A 19381-nucleotide genomic window follows, 5' to 3' on the forward strand; every position below is an offset into this window, starting at 1 on the left:
AGAGGTAAACCTTCTGTGCATTGGCTTTGACTCCTCTTGCATTATAACACATTTTTTGTTTGTTTGTCTGACAGCCTGCAGCATAACAAACACGTACAGGCTGGCACACATGGCATGTGCTTCCTGAGTCAATGCAGAAATGCATACACAAACACACATTGCAGCATGTTCAGGAGCAAGTGGTTAGTGCACATCAGCAGAAAGAGAGACCAACAGCCCTTAAATAGCCCACACTAAACCTTCAAGCTGCTGTAGCATCAGGCTACTGAAGTGTAATGAAAAGCCTCGCTCTGCCTCAAGGTCAGTTCATCAGAGAAGTTATCACGCCTGAATTATACATGACAGCTTCTGTAAACCATAAATGTTGAATATGCAGTTTGCGCACAAGAGATGACAAAACTGGACAAAAAAAAGAAAAAAAGAAAACAGCCGCAAAATGAGAGACAAAGAGGACGGCTGAAGGAATCAATGAATTGTGCCTGAGCAACCCGTCACTTGCAATAAAACGTCAGTGGGGTGAAACAGGGTGTACGCCAAGGCAGATGGATTTGAGATAAAGTATGAATAAAAGCACAGTTCATGGTCCCGTGCGCCGCGGGAATCCACATCCAGAGACAGAGCAAACACACAGTAAATATGAATTATGTACAGTGTAAACAAACATGAACAAACAGCACGGATATGATCAGCTCCACATAAGTGTGATGCGTTGCACTGTCACACAGCGAAAGGACATACAACCTTTCCTTCCATGCACCTCTGTGATTTCATTTTTGACTTCTTTTTGTGAGGGGGTGAGGGGGGGATTAAAAAAAAAAGAAAAAAAAAGAAAATCAGGTGATCTGACGTGATCTTATTCACATCTGCCACTGAAGCTGGAGCCTTCAGCTGTTTAGTTCCAATGTGAGACTCTCGCTGTGAACCCAAACGAGCAAATCAATAGCGCATCGAGTGAGGTCAGCCTCCTTGAACTCCCGCTCTCTTCTTTTCTTTCTCTCTCTCTCTCTCTCTCTCTCTGGCACAGATTTGCAGAAAACCTTAGCAGCAGACAACGCAGAGATGTAATGAGACACGACATCGTGCGACAATGACACGTTAAAACATCTTCTACTCGACATAGAGCATAATGACAATGGTTGAGCACAGAAAACTGATTTGCTTATTCTTATATAGCATGAAATGGGCTAAGTGACCTAATTACGAGGAATATAAGCATCCAAAACAGAGCCAGTGATGTAGGTGCAAAGTACACAAAGAACTGTTACAGAGACGGTGTTTGTGTGTGTGTGAAGCTGTGCAGAGCAGAGCGATGGTGGAATGTGAACAATGGGTGGCAGCGACTGAGACTCAAATTAAAGATTTGAAATGAAATGGGGGGGAAAAAAAGCCAACAGGGCTAATAAAGTGGCTCCATGTCGAGTCGACGCACAAACACATACAAAGTAATGTGAACGCTCGAGTCCCCACCAGCACACAACCCTCATACAGTATCTACCCACACTATACCCTTGAGCAGTTGACGGGGGGGAACAACACTGACAGTGATGACATTATCCCTGCCCCTTTTTGTTAGGCAACCACAGCATCTTGTCTCGTAAATAAAGGTAAGGCTCCATTAAGACCAATGACTGTATCCATCCTCTTCAGTCTCTCATTATAAGGCCATCTGCATCCATTGACACATGCATCCCTCCTGGCAAGGCCACACAGGGCCCATCAGAAACGGGAGAGCTGGAAACGCTTCACTGCTGGAGCCCGCCAATATAGACTGCTCCCCCTTTGATGAGGTCATAAAGATAGCAATAGCATTTGTGTTGACACACATGCTGATGGAAGCCGATAAACACCTCAGCAGGTCTCAACTGAGGAGCGCACACAAACACATTCCTTAATCTTTGTTTGCCTGCTTTGGCCAGCATTTCTGCCCAAGCTTTCTGTTAAAAAAAACAAAAAAACAACAACAAACAAACCAGTGTCTCCTCAGCTGGAAAATGGGCCTCTGTTTCACTCACAAACCCACACAGCAATCACTCAGAATAAAACCAGCCTGGCTCGCCCTCCTGTCGGTTTGCTGCCCGTCTTTCTGCTCAAGCTCGCGTTCAATCATTGATGAGGCCAGGTCCTTTGGTATGAATGAAAGGACTGGGAATAGGGGGTGCAATCACCATTAGACTGCAGAAGAAGCTTAAGAGAGAAGCTGCGTATTAAAAATCTCTCCCTGCCAATCCTCACACACTAATAATGCAGCGAAGGCAGACACACAACAGGAGGAAGACCCAAAAAAAAAATGTGAGGCACGGATGGAAGAAAATAGAAAAGGAAGGAGTGTTTGTGTCTAGAGGTTAGAGCAGTGAACACATTTATTCTGCAGTTATAATCAGTGCTGTTGTGCCTCTGCATGAAAAGGTAGTACAGGTGAATGTGACAGGGACCGCTCACACTGCAGCATCTAGGATGCTTGAAAAATGCAGGGAAGAAGCCAGCTGCGTTTTTAACGAAAGGTGCTTGTGGGGTCGCACTTCTGTCACGTCTGAATCTTGGGAGATGCCCCAAGTTGCTGCAGCCTCACTGAATTAATTAACACATTCATGTAGAAAAAAAAAAAGAATCAGAACAATGACAGCTTGTCCCTCACACCAGCTTTGCTGTTCGATAAATGTGGACAAGGAAGTTTGCGGCGTGCGTCCTCGCTTTCCCCAAATGATCCTGGAGCTTCTCTGGATTAGTTGTCAGAGTTGACAAAGACCAGTTTGACCTACTTCTCTGCCCAGAGTATGAAACGATGTGCTGAAAGTGCTCTCAGCGTTCCGCAAAGTTGAGATCACATCTCACTGCAACGCTGACGTGCTGCATCTCCACTGAAAAGAATGGATCTGTGCGTGCAAAAGAGGCCACACGTGTCATAGTTCACCCTGGCTCTCCGGCCAATACTAATTATTAACATTATTTTCTGTGTCCTCCCTTATTGACTCTCTGCCCGTCCCGCAGTCAGATCGCTGACTCGCTGCTGCCTGTTCCATCTCACTCACACCAGACTGTGGGCACTTAGGGACAATGATGCCAAAGCATTGCCAGAGGCAACCATAGAGTGTGAGAGAGAGAATGAGGGCTCATTTTCCCTCATTTCAACAAGACTCCCTCTCTCGCTTTAGTTATAGCAGCTATGGTGCTGAAAAAATAACAGATATGGCGGGGAGGGAATTTCATGCTGCAGTGCCTGAAAAGCTAAACAGTGTAGTTTCACTGTCACATCATGGAAGGACGTTCCCCCGTGTAACCAAGCATGGAAAAACAAAAACATTCCAACTTCCAACCATGGCTCAAACTATTTTCTTTCCCAATCTTGGAAGCAACAAACATCTGAATTATAAAGTAGACGTGTGTTTCTGTGTGGCCCGGGAGCGCGTGCGGTGACGACAGCGAGAGCTGCGCTCGGCGCTCTGAGCCCCCCCCCCTCGGTATAGGCCTTCCTGGGGTTGACTCTCTGTATTACTGGATCAGAGGCAACGCTCAGCCTGCCAGGTGAACTCTTCAACTCCTTGCTGAGTGAGCATGTGAACAGTGCAGGCAAAACGTAGGCCTCGTGAGTTTGAGCTGTAGCCCCGAGATAGGCCCTTTTCTGCATGTAAACACACGAGGCCAATCTGGTATAGGGAAGCTGCTCTCCGCTGATAAAGTGCTATATATAACCTCTTCGTCTTTACATTCTTGTTCCTCCCCTCACTTTCTTTCTCCCCCGTGAGCTCCGTTTAGCCTCTTCGGCCCACTCCTCACCTCACGGTTATTTGAAGCGTTAAGAGGCGGCGTCCGATTGGGATGTTAACAAAAAAATGAGGTTTAGAAGCCAGCGACCGTGAATACAGCGAGAAAGAAGCAAGGCAGTATTTCAAGGCTTGCATGAGAACAAATAAATAAATCACTGCTGGTGTTTGTGTCTTTTCCAGTCAAACGTTTAGCAGCTCAAATTGATTTTAGCTCCCTTTCTGGTCTGCGTTCTCTGTGCTTCCATTATTATCATCTTCAGGTTGCATTTTAGACACAGGACTTTGCGCAGGCTCATTAGGCTGTGATGAAACACCCACATCTGGAGGCAGGAGCAACACAATGTCATGAAAGCACCCAGATGGATTGAGGCGCAATTATATGTGTTGGATTAATTATGAGCTCTTCCTCTGTTGCCTACACTGCTGCAGTGTAGGCAAGCGGGAGAAAGGGAAGAAAAAAACAAACACAGGAACACACACAAAGTTTGAACGTAGACAGAGATGCCCCTGTCATATTGATAACAGTTATTTCAACTCCAATGCTGGCTTGCTTTGAAGACTAAATAGCAGGGCTCTGGCAGAAGGCTAAGGACATGTTATTGGAGGGTGAGAAGGGATTACATTTTATAGTGCCACTACAAGCACAAATGTGAGTCCTGCACTGCCCCAGAAATGACAAAACACCTTAGTATCAAGGGACTGTTTTTTTCCATTAATATGTAAATCATACACGTATACCTTTTGAAAGATCTAGTCATAGTGGCCATACTATAGGAGCATTATAAAGAAGCCGCATTTTTCGCACACGTGGCTCATAAGACCTCCAGGTAGATATCAACTTGTTCAGACTGCCAGGAGGATGAAGACGGATGCTGCGGTGAACAAGCCCCGCGCCGCCGCCCCGTGGCAACCACGCCACTCAGGAAGCCAAGTGTAAAAAGGTTCTGTGCTCAGCGACTACACTTGAAGCCTTTGTTTCTGGCCTGAAAACAGCCAAGGGTGTTGTGATGGGGGGGGGAGAAATGGCTGTCACTTAACCAGAAGCAGGTTCCATTGAAAGATCCACATACAATTCAATTTAGCATGATTGGTCGGTGTAGTGGTCGGCACTCTGGCCTGTGCAGTCTTTGTTTTCCTATCTTTTGCATTGCAAGGGAGCGCCTGTGTGCATGCGTCGCTCCCTGTAAACGAGCGAGAGAACGTTTTTAAACTACACAGGTTTACACACGGTAGTCACTGGCTGTATAATGTGTAACCCGTAGTAATTAAATTGTCCATGTTTTTATAAATGGGTTTAGATGATTCCTATCTTCTTCTTGTGAGATTGGTGGTGCGGCTGAATAAGACCCCAGTTTGCGACCCGTTTGGAACAAGGGCCTTCCTGCACTGAGTGTGAATACTTTCCCAGTGAGTTCTCCACTTTCCTTCTGGAGTCCATAAACATGCAGATATGGGGATTAGACAACTTGGGCACTGTAAATTTGACCATAGGTGTCGATGGGAGTGTGAGAGTGGATGGTTGTTTGTCTCCGTGTGGCCCCGTGAGGGACTGGCAACCTGTCCAGGGTGTACCTTTCACCCTTTCACCCTATGACAGCTGGGACTGACACCTTCAAGTGGAGGATAAAGCGGTAGAAGATGAACGAATGAATGATTGATTGCATAACCAAGGGAAGCCAAACATTTGACTCAGATCATGTCAAAACTTTAGTCTAATTTGCTTTAGTCTAACAAGACCATAGACATCAAAAAGATCTAAAAGATAAGAGAGTTATTTATCCATCTCCAGGGAGCCATCATTGACTCTACCCATTCTACTCATAAGCTCTATCTGGCGTGGATGCCATCAAATGAACAGACATCAGTGGTGTGATTCCACACACCTTAAGCATACAGTGTGTAACATATAGAAGGGTTCATTAATAAGTATCTAATATACTACCAATAAGTGTGTTTGTAAAAGTGTATAATCACTTTAAAATAAAATCTGTTTCATTTCATAGCCTTAGAATAAACTTGTACTTTAGGCCAGGGCTTTGCTTTGAAGAGGCTGCATGAATGAAAAAAAAAAAAAGAAAGCCAGACTGTGTCGAGACTTATTATGTAAACATAGAAGAATGATTTGTTGGTATGCAAAGGCAACTGTAGTTCCCAGATGCGCTCGTGAAAGGGGAGGCACCAGGGGCAGTGTCCTCTGTTTGTTTACTATCTGTAGTCTCACCAACAGATGTCACTTAAGTGAACCTTTCAATAGTTCTCCCCAAACCAACCTGCAGCCATTAATCATACAACAAAGCCAACTAGGCTGTAACAACCAATATCTTCTGTCAAAGTAGATTTAAAAGACCTCAAGAACCCTCATTCTGCATCTCAAGCATTTCTCTTGCTGCGGGGAAAGAACTATTTATTTTTGGAGAATTAAAAATGTTTATTTAGTGCAGGATAAAGAGGTAAGGCAAATGAATAGAGGAGACTTGTGAAAGTTTGGCTGAACCGTGCATTGTAATCACAGCTCTCCCTTTTGAGCAAAATCAATCCCTGCAAATTCTGTGCCAGGCAGACTTCTAACAAGAGCAGCCAGCTGGAAAATAGGTCCACCTTCACCCCACAACACCTGGCCGGCCAAGAAACTGCATGGATGCTTCCTTTGGAAAGCCACTTGAACGCACGCGCATGCACGCACATTTAAGTCAGTGAGGGCAACGTGCGACTTTGTAAGCTGAATGGCAAAGCCGTGATGGCTGAAAGACGGGATTGACACAGACAGCACAAAGCACACCGAAGCAGGTTTTGCTCTGGCTGTGATCTCTATAGAACTGGAGACAAATAAGACATACAGATCAGCATGTTGAATCTTTGAACATTTTCCACCGTGATGTTTCTTTGAGCTGAATTTCTGTGTAATATTGCTGCCTGGGGGGAGAAGGAGGGAAATGTAACACCTTTACCAACAGACATGTCAGCGATGAACACGTAGAACAGTGGACGTCTGGAGTTCGGCAGCCGCAGAGCTGCAACTTCAAATCCCTCTTGGTCATTAGACTTTTTGTTGAACAACAATTACAGAAGTTGTTTTTCTTTGCAGACAAGAATGCAAATATTGGATGATTTTGTCCGAGTCATTTCCCGTATGTGAAGGTTGGAGAAAGAGTATCGCTCAATCATTACAATGGTAAATATTTAAATGTACAGGTTGGCAATGGAAAGTCTGACTGTCACTGAATCATCCTGGTCATTCTCAGTAGTATTTTAAAGAGATAAAAAGACATTTTACCTCATGAAACACAGGAGTTGGTGACCCAATGCTGCATCCATAAGGTCAATAGTGTTATATTGTGAATTTGGTGTTTAAAACTTACTTAACTTAAAGCAGTTACTTACTTAAAGCATGAAGTGGACAAGTGAGCAGATTTCTAACTGTGAGATAAGGCAGCAAACATGTTGTTAAGATAGCACACACTCAAGCTATTATGGATTTTATGATATGGGTCTTTTGTTTAGTGGCTAAAAGGTTCTCGTTTTTTCGGTTGTGTTTGCTTGTGTGCGAAGGGAGCATACACAGTGCAGTCACTTGCACTTAACTTACACAACCCCGTTTCAACTTCGCTGAACTATCCCTTTAACAGTGATCGCCTGAAATCAATCAGCGTTGTTCTTGGACTGCAGTCGTAAAAAAAAACAAACAAAAAAAAACCCCGAAACCGTCTCAACGCTGTTGCTCTTCCCTCTGATTTGATCATGGGCCGTTTAGCCCCTGGTTGAACCACATGTTTTGCGCTGTTGTTCACACTTGTGAGCAGCAAGGTGTCATTTTCACGTAAAATAAATAAATAAATAAATAAATAAATAAATAAACATTGGATGACAGCGCTGCCGCTGAAATGTTAGTCCAATTATATTTCCAACAGCATTTCAAGGTCAGATACAAACAAATGCTAAAAAGTCAGCTTTACTGCGAGTCGCTTTCCCAAGAGAGGGAGTTCATTTTGGAGAAAAAAAGGAATTCTGCACCTCAATGACTCTTGGCGTTTATCCCTTGATGCAGCGCATACAGCACTTCAACTTTACGGCCTGCTACCATCTGCTCAATTATGTCTCGCATTTTAATACCCTGTGTAGGAAAAAAATAAAAACCTTAATATGACACTGCAGGACTTGACTTTTACATTATTCAGCGACAGTGCGTCCCCGGCTGCCACTCCTGTTTCGCTTTTGCAACGATCCTTGTTATCCAACCTCAAAATGAGAAAATGTGTGTGCTCAGCTGACTGCACGTATCTTTGTGTGTGTGTGTGTGTGTGTGTGACCCAAATATGCATGAGGTGTTGAATTAACAACAACAAAGATTCTGTCCTGCTGCCACACTCGTTGGCTTTTGTCCATCCAAATCAAACAGTGTGTGGCAGCGGGGGCAGCCCCGTCATGCAAACACGTCAGACCCTTTGTAACGGAAACAAACGCCAGTGATCAACAACGCAAGGCTAAGAGGCCGCTTTAGTCAAACAGCATATTAAATGACTGGTTACACCAGCGAATGATGTGTGCAGACCAGTCCTTCCTGTGAGTGATTTTGCACCTGGCTGGCTGCTGATGTATTTTCCTTTTTATTCACTCCAGAATATCTAATGTGATGATGATGATGATTATCATTACTGTGTTTTTACACCAGAGTTATGGAAGGTTAGGTTTTGGGAGTTAAGTTTGAGGCTATGTCTTATTGCAGCAGCCGATTTCTTAAAGCTAGAAGGTGCAACTGTTTTGACAGTGTCATCATTCTGCCTTGTGAACAGAAACGGTAGCATTCGTATGCTGCGTCCTTTGCAAAGCAATACTATCAGACCTGGCTGGGGGAGCGTTTGTGTGTATGCACCAGTAGCACAGGGCAGGCAGAGGCAGGAAGCGTTTGTATATTCTATTGTAACCCACACTCCCCTACAGCCACTCCACTGGCGCCGCTACTCTGCGTTGCGTTTAGGTGTCGTCAATGATGCCGGCGGACGGGAAGTGTGTCTCGAGAAAGAAGCACGGGAGGCAGAAAAGCTGATCTTTGATGGTGACGAGAGCGTTTATTCTTCAGCATCAACAGCATGCACTGTGCAACAGACAGCGTACTTTGAACGCAACACATCTGCTGCAGCGCACGTTCACATCAGCTAGTGCCTGGGAGCTAACACAATTAGCAACCATAAATCGTAATAAAGAGCATAGAGCTTGCTGGGGATTACACAATGCAACATATAGCCTCCCGTCTCACGCTCCAACAACACGGAGATCACAACATGACTCCCACAGAGAGTTTCAGCAGCATTTTCCACAAAAATGCAATATCATTTATTCACCGTGACGTACCTGTAGTATAGACAGCATACATTGAACGCAACACGGCGTCGCCGGCATTTAAGGCACATCAATTATTTATTTTTTTTACAGTCATTGTCTTGCATAATGTTGCCGTCACCTCTGCCAGGACTTTTCATTCTTCACGAGAAAATCAAGTGCAGCCACACCCAAACGAGCGCTGCAAAGTAAATAATGACATCATTCTTTTCTTGCAGCCCTGGGAGAGAGAGCACATTTCTCTGTGTACAGGCCACGAGGGACGAGAGCTAAACATCCACACTGAGAAACCCAGAGGGTCACATGGAGCTAAAAAAAAAAAGGCTTAGTCAGCACTGTGTAGACTCATTTGGCAATTGCTTGAATGTAACAGACATTTGTTTACATTTAAATGTTACGCCCTGCGATTTTATCCCTGCAGGTTTGTCTTTCGGTTTATCCCCCGAATAAGGTGCACGGGCAGAATCCATTTGCCCATTCGACTGCAGCTGACGCATGGGATGGGGGAAGGAATGGGAATATCTGGCACACAAATGGAAATGCATCACCAGTCCCATCAAAGCCCACAGTGCAGAACGCTAACCATAACCCAAGCACCTGCCTCCCAGGATGGAGCCGAGTGAGGAGGGAAACCGCGACGACACAGAGAAGCAGTGACAGAGAGAGAAACAAACAATTAGAAATCAGGATTCAAGTGCTCGTCGTCCCCGGGAGCAGCTTAAGGTTACTTTAGCTTCAACTTGTTAACGCAAGATGGATAACAAATGAAAGAACTTGTGGAGAAAAATGTGGAATCCTCCTACTCTTTCAGGCACATCAAAGAACACATTTCTCTAGAGCGGCAGGGGGGTGAAATCACAAGCCTCCGACTCTCAGCGCACTCGTTCCCTTTCATGAGTTTTCCCCTATCATTACAGATTTAATGTAGTCAAATTACAGCAGGGTTTCCACGACTGTGACTGGCACATCATTTATTACAGAGGGGGAAAAAAAAAAACAGGCACAAGTGATGGAACAGCAGACATCTGCAAAGACAATCTGAATATCATGTAACAAGATTACGATGACGCGCCAAGCACTACTTTCTCATTCCTTACTAATTCTGTAACTAGTTGTGTGTAAATCGAATCGAACTGTAGAGGAGAATATTGCTCCAAAGAAATTTAGTGTATCCACGTTGAGGTATTAATGTGACATGTGGGGAAATAATCATAAAGCCAGCAGATGGTTTACTCCGCTGAACACAAATATCAGAGAATAAGGATTGATTCGCTCTGTTGAAAGGTAACAACAGACTAAATGTGTCTTATACAACACCAGAAATCTGAAGTTTTTGAAATGTTATGGTCAGTACAAACAGTGCTAGCCACATACAGCTAATGTCTCTGTGTATAATTTCATATTTGCAGTTTGTGCAGCACTTTTTCTTCAGTGTTTTTTTTACCAGTCAACGTTAACGGCAGACTACAGGATATGGTTCTGGTACAGTAACTGGAGTATGATTGAAACTGTTGCAATTTACTTTCAACTAATGGGAAAACAAACCTTATGAGAATATCCCACAAATGTCAAACGATACCTTTAAAGTTAGAAAACATGATCTCATTTATGCAACGCACAAGCACACAGCACACCGATGCACATTCAAGCCAGCCATCAAGACACATGCTTACTGACATCCTCCAAGGAGCATGTGTAGCCTCGTTGGCGACACAGTGAGGTAACACATGGATGTGAGTGGGGAGGGGGAGCCGCTGTGGCAGAGCTCCCTCCCTCCCTCTCTCTCTCTCTCTTGGCCTCTCCCTCCGCTTTCTGTCTCTCGTAATCATTCTCAAGCTCCTTCTCTGCTCCCCCATCCTCTTCAACTTCTCTCTGCCACCATGCCCCCAAAGACCTCCTTTCTATCAGTGGGGAGGGGACATGCTGCTTGTTGCGGTGTTAATGACGGCCTGTTGATGTGAAACGGCTGAGGCAAGAATGAACTTGCTCCGTAATAGAAAATGAACATGTAATTATTCGTTCTGGTTCGTTAAAAACATTGGTTGATGTAGGTGACGGACATTTTAGGTCAGCTGACTACCTAAATATACCAAGTGACCAAGCTTTGGTAACATCAGTTATTTATTATGTTGTGAAAGAATGGCTCAAGGATCGTTAGTCATCAATTTCACAGCACAGAGTCCGAGACCTTAACCCACTGTGAGTCCTCTGGATGTGCTGAAGAACACAGCAGTCCAGCTCCATTATGAATACAAGACCGTGGGAAAAACTCAATACAACTGTGAATTGAAATAAAGCCAAAGGTGGTCCAAGGAAAATATTCGAGAGTGGGACATTTTTTGGAGCAGCGACTCTTGATAAATGCTCACTTAAGGGGCAACCTGTTTTTGTTTGAAAAACAGAAAGAAAGAACTAATTAAAGTCGCCTTTGGCTCCACAATTACAGTAACCACACAAAACATGTGTCCTTGAAAACACTGTGGTCGATAATGCAGACACAAAATAAATAACGTGACTTCATTTCAGCTCTGTGATGTAATTTGCCACTTGTGATGCTTTCATTTGGCCTAAAATCATAAACTTGAATACCAAAAAAACAACCTACATACCATCTTCCAACCTCTTCTTCCAGTTTTCATCCTGTTCCAAATATGGCTCGAAGAGGGCAGCATTCATCACTTGCCAGTGGCACATCCTAATGAAGCCGTCGTTTGTCTGCCTAATGGCACCTGGGCGCCATCTGTCATTGACAAGCCGATGCTCAGAAACACAGCATTCACCTTGCCAGCTCCCGTTCGCCGACAGCGAGGGGATCACGTTCGACCTTACACCACGTGTGTGTGTGTGTGTGTGTGTGTGTCCTCCTTTGCATGCTGTGAAATCCCCATAACAATACGGCGGCCACAAACATGGCCTCTTGCACTTGGGTGGCAGAGTTTTTTTTTTGCTTTTTTGGCCTCCCTGCAACAGTTCCCTAATGTGGCTCGGACAGGGAGTGTGACATATGTCTGTGTTATCGGGAATGTGGGGTGCGTGTGTGTGTGTGTGTGTGTGTGTGTGTCTCCCCCAGCTCAACAGCTGGAGCTGTGCTCAGCAGACTCTCTTACGGGAGCACTTTATGGCTCTTGCATCAACTACATCGCCATGGCCTAAAGGCTGGTTTGACAACATTTAACCTTGGATTTATCCAGCCAGTTACCTAGCTCATAAGCGCGCACACACACACACACACACACACACAGAGCAGTATGACCACTAAACACTAAAATGACACTCAGAAGCTCCACCGATGCATTTTCACACCCTTGTTGGAAACATGCGTGTAAACACACTTCAAAGGACATCAAACCTCTATAGTATGCATAATGTAGGTGTTGCATATATAATCACACGCAAACATATTCAATGCCCAGTAAAGGCTGCCAATCATCATTATTGTTACCCTTGCAGTATTTACCAAATGAGTCAATGCCATGCAAACATGTCAGAACAAAAAAAAAAAAAAACCCAAAAGCTAAATATCTACACTTAATCAGCCTTGTTTGTGTGTCTTCACACAAGAGAGGAGGTGGGGAAATCCATTATATTTGTTTATGATGCTACATCTGTTTAGCCACCCCTGCAAATTAAAGCACCATGAAGCAGCCTCATTGCTCAGCGCAGTAAATTAAAAAAAATGCCTTGTGCAAAGACACGCTTCCGAGCCTGGGCTGTTGGAACGCTTCAAAGAAGGCCCGAGATGAGGTAAAAAGATAAGTGTGGAGAAGTGGGGCATTTGTCACGGGAGTGAGTAACTTATGTTTATGCCCTGGAAAGATCTTACGTCTGAGGCTAAGAGTCTGCGGCAATCCCGATGCATCCGTATGCATGAGGCTCTGTGCGAATGTTTCTGACAGCAAAATCAATTGGTGGCATTTTTATTTTCCTGCAAAAAAAAAAAAAAAAAAAACTTGCTAGAAGGGCAGAATGATGCTGTGATGAGTTTCTTTACAGTGGGCTTCTCGGAGCATTCTAATCCGGATACTTTGACTGTACTGGCTTAATTAGTCCAGTAAACCTGAACTGGTTTAATTAGCTCCACAAATCTCTCACCAGGTCGAGCTTAAGTTATAGCCACTGGTCATATCGCTGGGTCCCACAGTGGCTCAAGGATTTACTCCAGAGGAACTGAAAAAAGGGACTTTTTTTTTTTTAAACGGGGGAGGACTGCGTTTGAAGGTTCGGGGCTGGAAACAAAAACGCCACGCTCCAAAGCTCACATACCTCTGCCTCTCTGTCTCGCCTTTGCTTTCTTTCTTCTTCAGACCTCTGCCTTATTGAGGCTGACAATGGACAAGAGCGGCGTGGCAAAAAGTAATTATGAGGGAAAACTGCATAGCTGCCCACGCAATCATCCGTGTCAGAGGCCACACATCGAAACACAGGGCTTGCTTAAATGAGCCTGACAAGCCCCGAGAATATTAATTTTCTCTCCCCTGATTTTTATCCCCTTGCACATGTATTATTAAACGCTTCCTCATCAAGGCCACGATATGAAAATGATAAACGCTAGTCCAGATTGCCAACGCCGTTCCTCGAGGTGCGAGTTATGCAGAGAGGGGTTGAGTTGGAGGTCAGTGACGCGCGAGAGCTCAAAGTCAAGCGCACGCACGTGAATGTGCCTCTCATTCGGGGCAGCCGGCAAGAGATCGCCTCAGTGGTCTGATTGGGATTGCTGACCAAAATAAGAGGGTAGACGCCCCTTCTGCCGCGATGGCGAATGGCGGGGACGCGGCCTGTAATAACGTGCCACTTATGTGTATGTGCCCTCACATGAACACACAAGTGAACGCAGAATTGGCTGCTCTGCCGTCCAAAAAGAAGTTGGAATTACAGGGTTGTACTCCTGATTGCAGACCCCTCGGTGTGTGCAGACTCTGGCAGCTCGTGTGGGTACACATCGACTCATTACACAGTTTTCTGGCGCAATCAATACAACTCTGGGTTTTGAAAAAGATCATAGGCGCTCTGCATTTCTCAGATGAATGTATACGTTTCGAAAAGAAGCACTCACCTCGCCTCCTTCTTTAAATAGAAACCCGGAATACGGTTTCCCATACCAATCTGAGCATGTTTAATTTCAAAGGGAGGCATGTACTTTCTGCCCTGCAGAATGTTCCCGAGGGCGACGACTGACATGCACGACTGACTCTCAGTCAAGTTAAAGCTGTAGCGCCTAACCTTTGAATAAAAAGTAAAAAATCAAAGTGTCAAATAAGAACACACAATGCTGATTAAGCCACACAACTATGTTGTATAGCGACACTGTGCCAGTGAGAGCAGGGTGGGTGCACACAGGTCGGTGTATGGCTACAAATACAAAGATGTGTCTAAAGGTTTCAGAAGTTAATTTATCTGCTCAAAAAGTCCAGTTGGACGGGGTAAATGATTTTTGCCAGTGGCAGTTGCTGGACTTTAAACAGGGGAAGCTCATTTCAGGCCCAGATATTTAGACACATTCTTACATAATTTCTGCAAACAAACAAGGAAATGTGACAATTATGTAAAACAGAAAAGGCTAGATGTACAAAATGGGCTATATCGCCAACGACCAGCTATTTGTCTGCAGACTTCCCTCGCAAAATCCACTCAGGAAAGGCTCCGCTGTCGTGTGTGTTTCTGCAACGCTGTCAATCAAAAACGGGTCCCGCCTTTCAGACAGTTCCTCCAATCATCATGCAGAAGCCTGGCGTTCCGCGCCCGCCCACTGCTCCATTGACTCTGAGAGAAGCTGCGCTTCGGTCGAGCAAACTATTCATGTGTCGTTCCGGAAGACGATTTTGCGATAAACAAGCTGATTCTGAACAAACTCGTGACGCGTTCTAATGGCTTTCTTTTTCGTTTTGAAATGCTCCGCCCCCACTGTCACAAACACACCTCCAGGCAGGTCTGATAGTATTGTAATAGTAATAGACACGGCATGCAAATAATGTCACGTAACTTTTCATTCTGTTCAACAGCAGAAACAAACTCACCAACTGTTACACAGTGCAGCATTTAAGTTTGTAATAGATCGAATAGAGAATGCTGTGCCACTCAAAAAACCCATAAATTATTATTGTGAAAGTGTCACAGCATAGAGCACTGTAGCTTACAGTAACACGTTGACATACAAATGTGCTGTCCTGTGACTGATGGTATGGTACACTGTGTTAATGTCAGGATGATCCATATAAATTACAGGGGGGTTGCAGCTATAGGGTGTGACATCATCGAGTATGCTGCAGGCATCATTATGCAGCCAGATAGAGAGTGCAAATAATGTGCCGCCACGTATTCAATCTGTCAAATCTCCATGTATTAAACATATCGTTTCCCTCCTTATGGCCTCACTCCTACTTGCATCCCTGCGCGATCATGTTTCTCAGCTGTCAGTCTTCACTGCTGGAGCCGACACGAGTGCGCAACATCGCTGGAATGCAGAACGCGCGCACGTGTCCGGGCGCACAAACGAAGCAGATATGTTTTCACGAAAGAAAAAAAAAAGAAAAAAAATTACATGATGATAAAAGGCTGCAGGGGACATGAAATGGAAAAAAAAAAAGAAAAAAAGAGAGAGAATTGTTTCCTTTATCTGATATAACAACAGATCCCAGCGAGGAGAGAAAGTGCTGCAGTGGAAGTGGGAAAGCTGAAAAGATAGGCCAAGAACATGGTGCAGCTAAAATTAATAGCAAGGCTGCCATTTGAAAAGCTCCATTCAGTTCCTCTTTGTAGAATCCTCCTTGACAACTCAAAAGAAACTTCACAGTTGACAGCGGCAATGGAATAACAAAATATCTGGAAACAGCTTAAAATGTGTCTTATTATCTACTCTCTGCTCGTCTATATAAGGAATTTCCCGAGTGCACGATTCGACATTTGGAATTTCGCAGCCTTCAGTTTAGTCAGTGCAAGTACAAGTTGATATGATAGTGTAACCTTGCCATGTTTACAGCATATGTAACAAATACTGTGATTCACCACTTTCTGCTGCAATGTTGAGGGCACATGTATGAAAAATCAGAACGAAAGGAAGGAAGGAAATATTTGCTCGTAGGGTTTTTTTTCCCCTCTTTAAGCGCAGATGGGTCAGCCATTTTTTAATATGATATTAACGTAACAATAATCAGTAAAAGCTTAAATCCACAGTTTTCCACCACAGAATATGGTCACATGCTACAATCGAGATGAATTTTGCCAATGAGGACAAAAGAGTTGCCTATTTTGACGGAATTGTTTTTTTAAATTACATCTACGCCCTTATGCGTCGCCCCCCCAAATCAGCGGTCGCCGTGGTTACTATCAGTTGGCGGCAGCGGCTGATGTTTTTGGTATTTGAGCATAAAGCAAAGGATTTGGAAGGTTATTATGGCGCTAAATGGAATTTATGTCTTCACAAAATTTATACTGGGGAGAACATGGATGTGCATATCAAATTTTACAGCTATCGGTATAGCCGTGGATACATTTCACTTTATAGACAAAATGTTACCTAAATCTTGACTGCAGAAGGAAAAGTCAGCAGTGCCCTGGAGCCAGTTACATTCATGATCTGGAAACCAATCTGTGCCAGGTTTTTTTTGTGCTACTCTACGCAGCAGATGTGGACGTGTTGTCTCGCTTAAATGACCACTTTTGTCTACTGCTGCTGTGTTCAGAGTAAAACACACTGAATGAGTCGTTGATATCTATTTAGTTTGATTTAATTCCAATAGACAAAATAACATCAATTATTGATAATGATAAACTGGGATATTCATTTTTATCTGCAAAGGTTGAACTGGTTGGGCCTTGACAGGTTGTCAGGAGAGGATTTGGAGCCTGGATTTGTTATTGACCACATGCTGCCTCCTTGACACCAGACTGCTGCCATGGAAATTAGAGCTTGAAACATAATGGGCGGGGGTTCGGATACAGGATTCAAGATTACAGAGAAGGCAACAGTCTCCACAGCTGAATATGAAAGGCCCGAGGCGCCTTTAAAAGAGAATGGTAAATGTCAATATTGAGCAGACTGTGAGGTGCTGCCAGTTTAGCTTCAGCCCTTCCGCGCTGTTTTGCAGTTATATAATAACATGATAATGATTTTTTGGAAAAATAAATGAAATTGGTGCCACGCGTCTGAAACGGGAAAAAAAAAAAAAAATTAAAAAGAGAATGTGTAATGTGACGGTGCTGAGATTGTGTTACATGATGTGTGAGTAAACAATTCCTTCTGTAATGTCGGAAACGTTCCACACCATATAACCGGCTCATCAGATGGTTCTGTTCAAGTGTGATTGCTGCTCCACAGAGTATTTACTCAGTAAAAAATACAAAAGGAAATAGCGTTGCAGTATGAGACAACATTTATTTTATTTTTTTGTTTTATGATCATATAAACTGTCCATGTCACAGAACAATCACTTCCACATCATTATCTATCCCCTGGCTTAAATAAACACACGGAAACAACTTTCTTTCTACATCATATTTTTAATTTGAGCGGTACCACAACACCAGCTCATTATTTTTTAAATGTATCTTCCAAGTTAGAAGTTGTTTCCCTGAATGCACTGATTGGGGAAACTTGGACAAATTTGAAGTTGCTAATATGATTTGATGTGACTAACTTTCACCTACAGGGAAACCCTCACACATAATGAAAACGCCTTCACCACCACCTCTATTGACGACGAACAAGAGAAGTTGAACTTTTACACCCCCGGCAGTTTCACTGAATCCATTTATATCTCCATAAAATCCCCATGAGGGGTTGCACATTTTTACTTAGGAAAAAAAAAAAACACATTCCTTTTACGAAAGTGCACATCAGAATTTATTTCAGGGTAAAGAGGGCCTGGGACTATTCACTAATACAAATTGAAGTTTTTTTAAGTAGTGGGATAGACTTAACCGTTTGGTAGTGAAATCCACGGCAATTCACATCAGCCCTGTGAACCATCCAATCCTCATACACAGAGATTTACATACTCAACTTGGATGTTCATGCAGACACGCACCAACACACACACACACACACATGGTCTATACAGAACATACGCAACACTGCTGAACCTTAACAAAAACGGACTCATCTCAACGTGTTTTAAAGTCATTTAGATAAGAACACAACTGATTCACAGAGGAGCCGAGCAGAAAAAAGAACATCGGGTAGTTGAGCGTCACATGAATTATAGCCGTGAATGTACAGTTGGGCAGTCAGCAGAAGGTCAGCATCGTGACGTAAGCTCTGGAGGTCAGCGCTGTGACACGGTGGCACCAACAAAGGGAATAAGTGTTTCTCTTCTATTCAATTAGCCTCACACTGGCAGGACACATCAGTAAAAACGTAATTAAGAATAGTTATCCCCATGCTTTCAACTTTGGCCACCAATGCCGCAGACTTAAGCCTTTGAAAAATAGATTCTGTTAAAAAAAAAAAAAAATGAGCCACACATTAAGGCTCCACCACATTCTGAGAGGGTTGTGCTGCTACATTTTTAGGCAAAGCAAAATGAGACTGTGTCAATCCTTCTTATTGTCTGTGAGGTGACAGTCTCTGGTGTCTGCCCACCCAGGGAGTGCAAATGGAAAAAGAGAAACCAACAGTAAGAAAAAAAAAAAAAAGTTAGAAAGTGAAAGTTCTTATAATAAAAAGACAGCGCTCTCATGAGTCTCTGAGCAGCTACAAGCATGTGCCTCGAGGAGCCAGGTGGCTTTTCTCAAACCATAAGATCACTGAGATGGAGATTAAGGAAACGCTGGAATATTCCAACAGCAACAAATGTCCTCAGTGATGACAGAGGCTTAAGACGGCCGCAGTGCCACTGGAGATACCACATCATCACTTTTCATGCTATTCAGTGGGTGATTTAATTTAAAGCGACTCACAGTTCTGTGCAGGGGATATCATTTCAGTGTTATTTTCCCACATTCGGAATCAAACTCAATTAAACTAACCGTTAAAGAAACTGCTGCCAGCCTGTGAGTGGCCCTATCCAGAAATCTGACAGATATTTGTGGAGTTTCAGTCAGCCACTTATCACTGAATTATGTTAACATATTGAAAAGGTGTCTGATGAAATGGAGGTGAGGCAGAGAGGAGATGAGAAATCTGTTCATTTACATGGTCGAAGGCCAAAATAACTTAGCACAGGAGGCTATTTTTACGTGATTGCAGGGCTGTGTAATTGCGATGCCAATCTTCAGGATTTCGCAGGAATTTTAAACCCAAGTGGCTCAGCACTTTTGAAACTTTAAGTGTAGTGTTTTACATA

The 19381-nt window shown here is 43.7% G+C and overlaps 1 protein-coding gene across 11 annotated transcripts in view; it reads right to left on the reverse strand.

Annotated features, from left to right (window-relative positions):
- The window catches only part of LOC122784154 (neurexin-3b), a 279349-nt gene that overhangs the window by 128773 nt on the left and 131195 nt on the right, over window positions 1-19381 (reverse strand). The window lies entirely within an intron of this gene.

This window comes from Solea senegalensis, linkage group LG17, assembly GCF_019176455.1.
Source record: "Solea senegalensis isolate Sse05_10M linkage group LG17, IFAPA_SoseM_1, whole genome shotgun sequence".
Classification (NCBI taxonomy): Eukaryota; Metazoa; Chordata; class Actinopteri; order Pleuronectiformes; family Soleidae; genus Solea; species Solea senegalensis.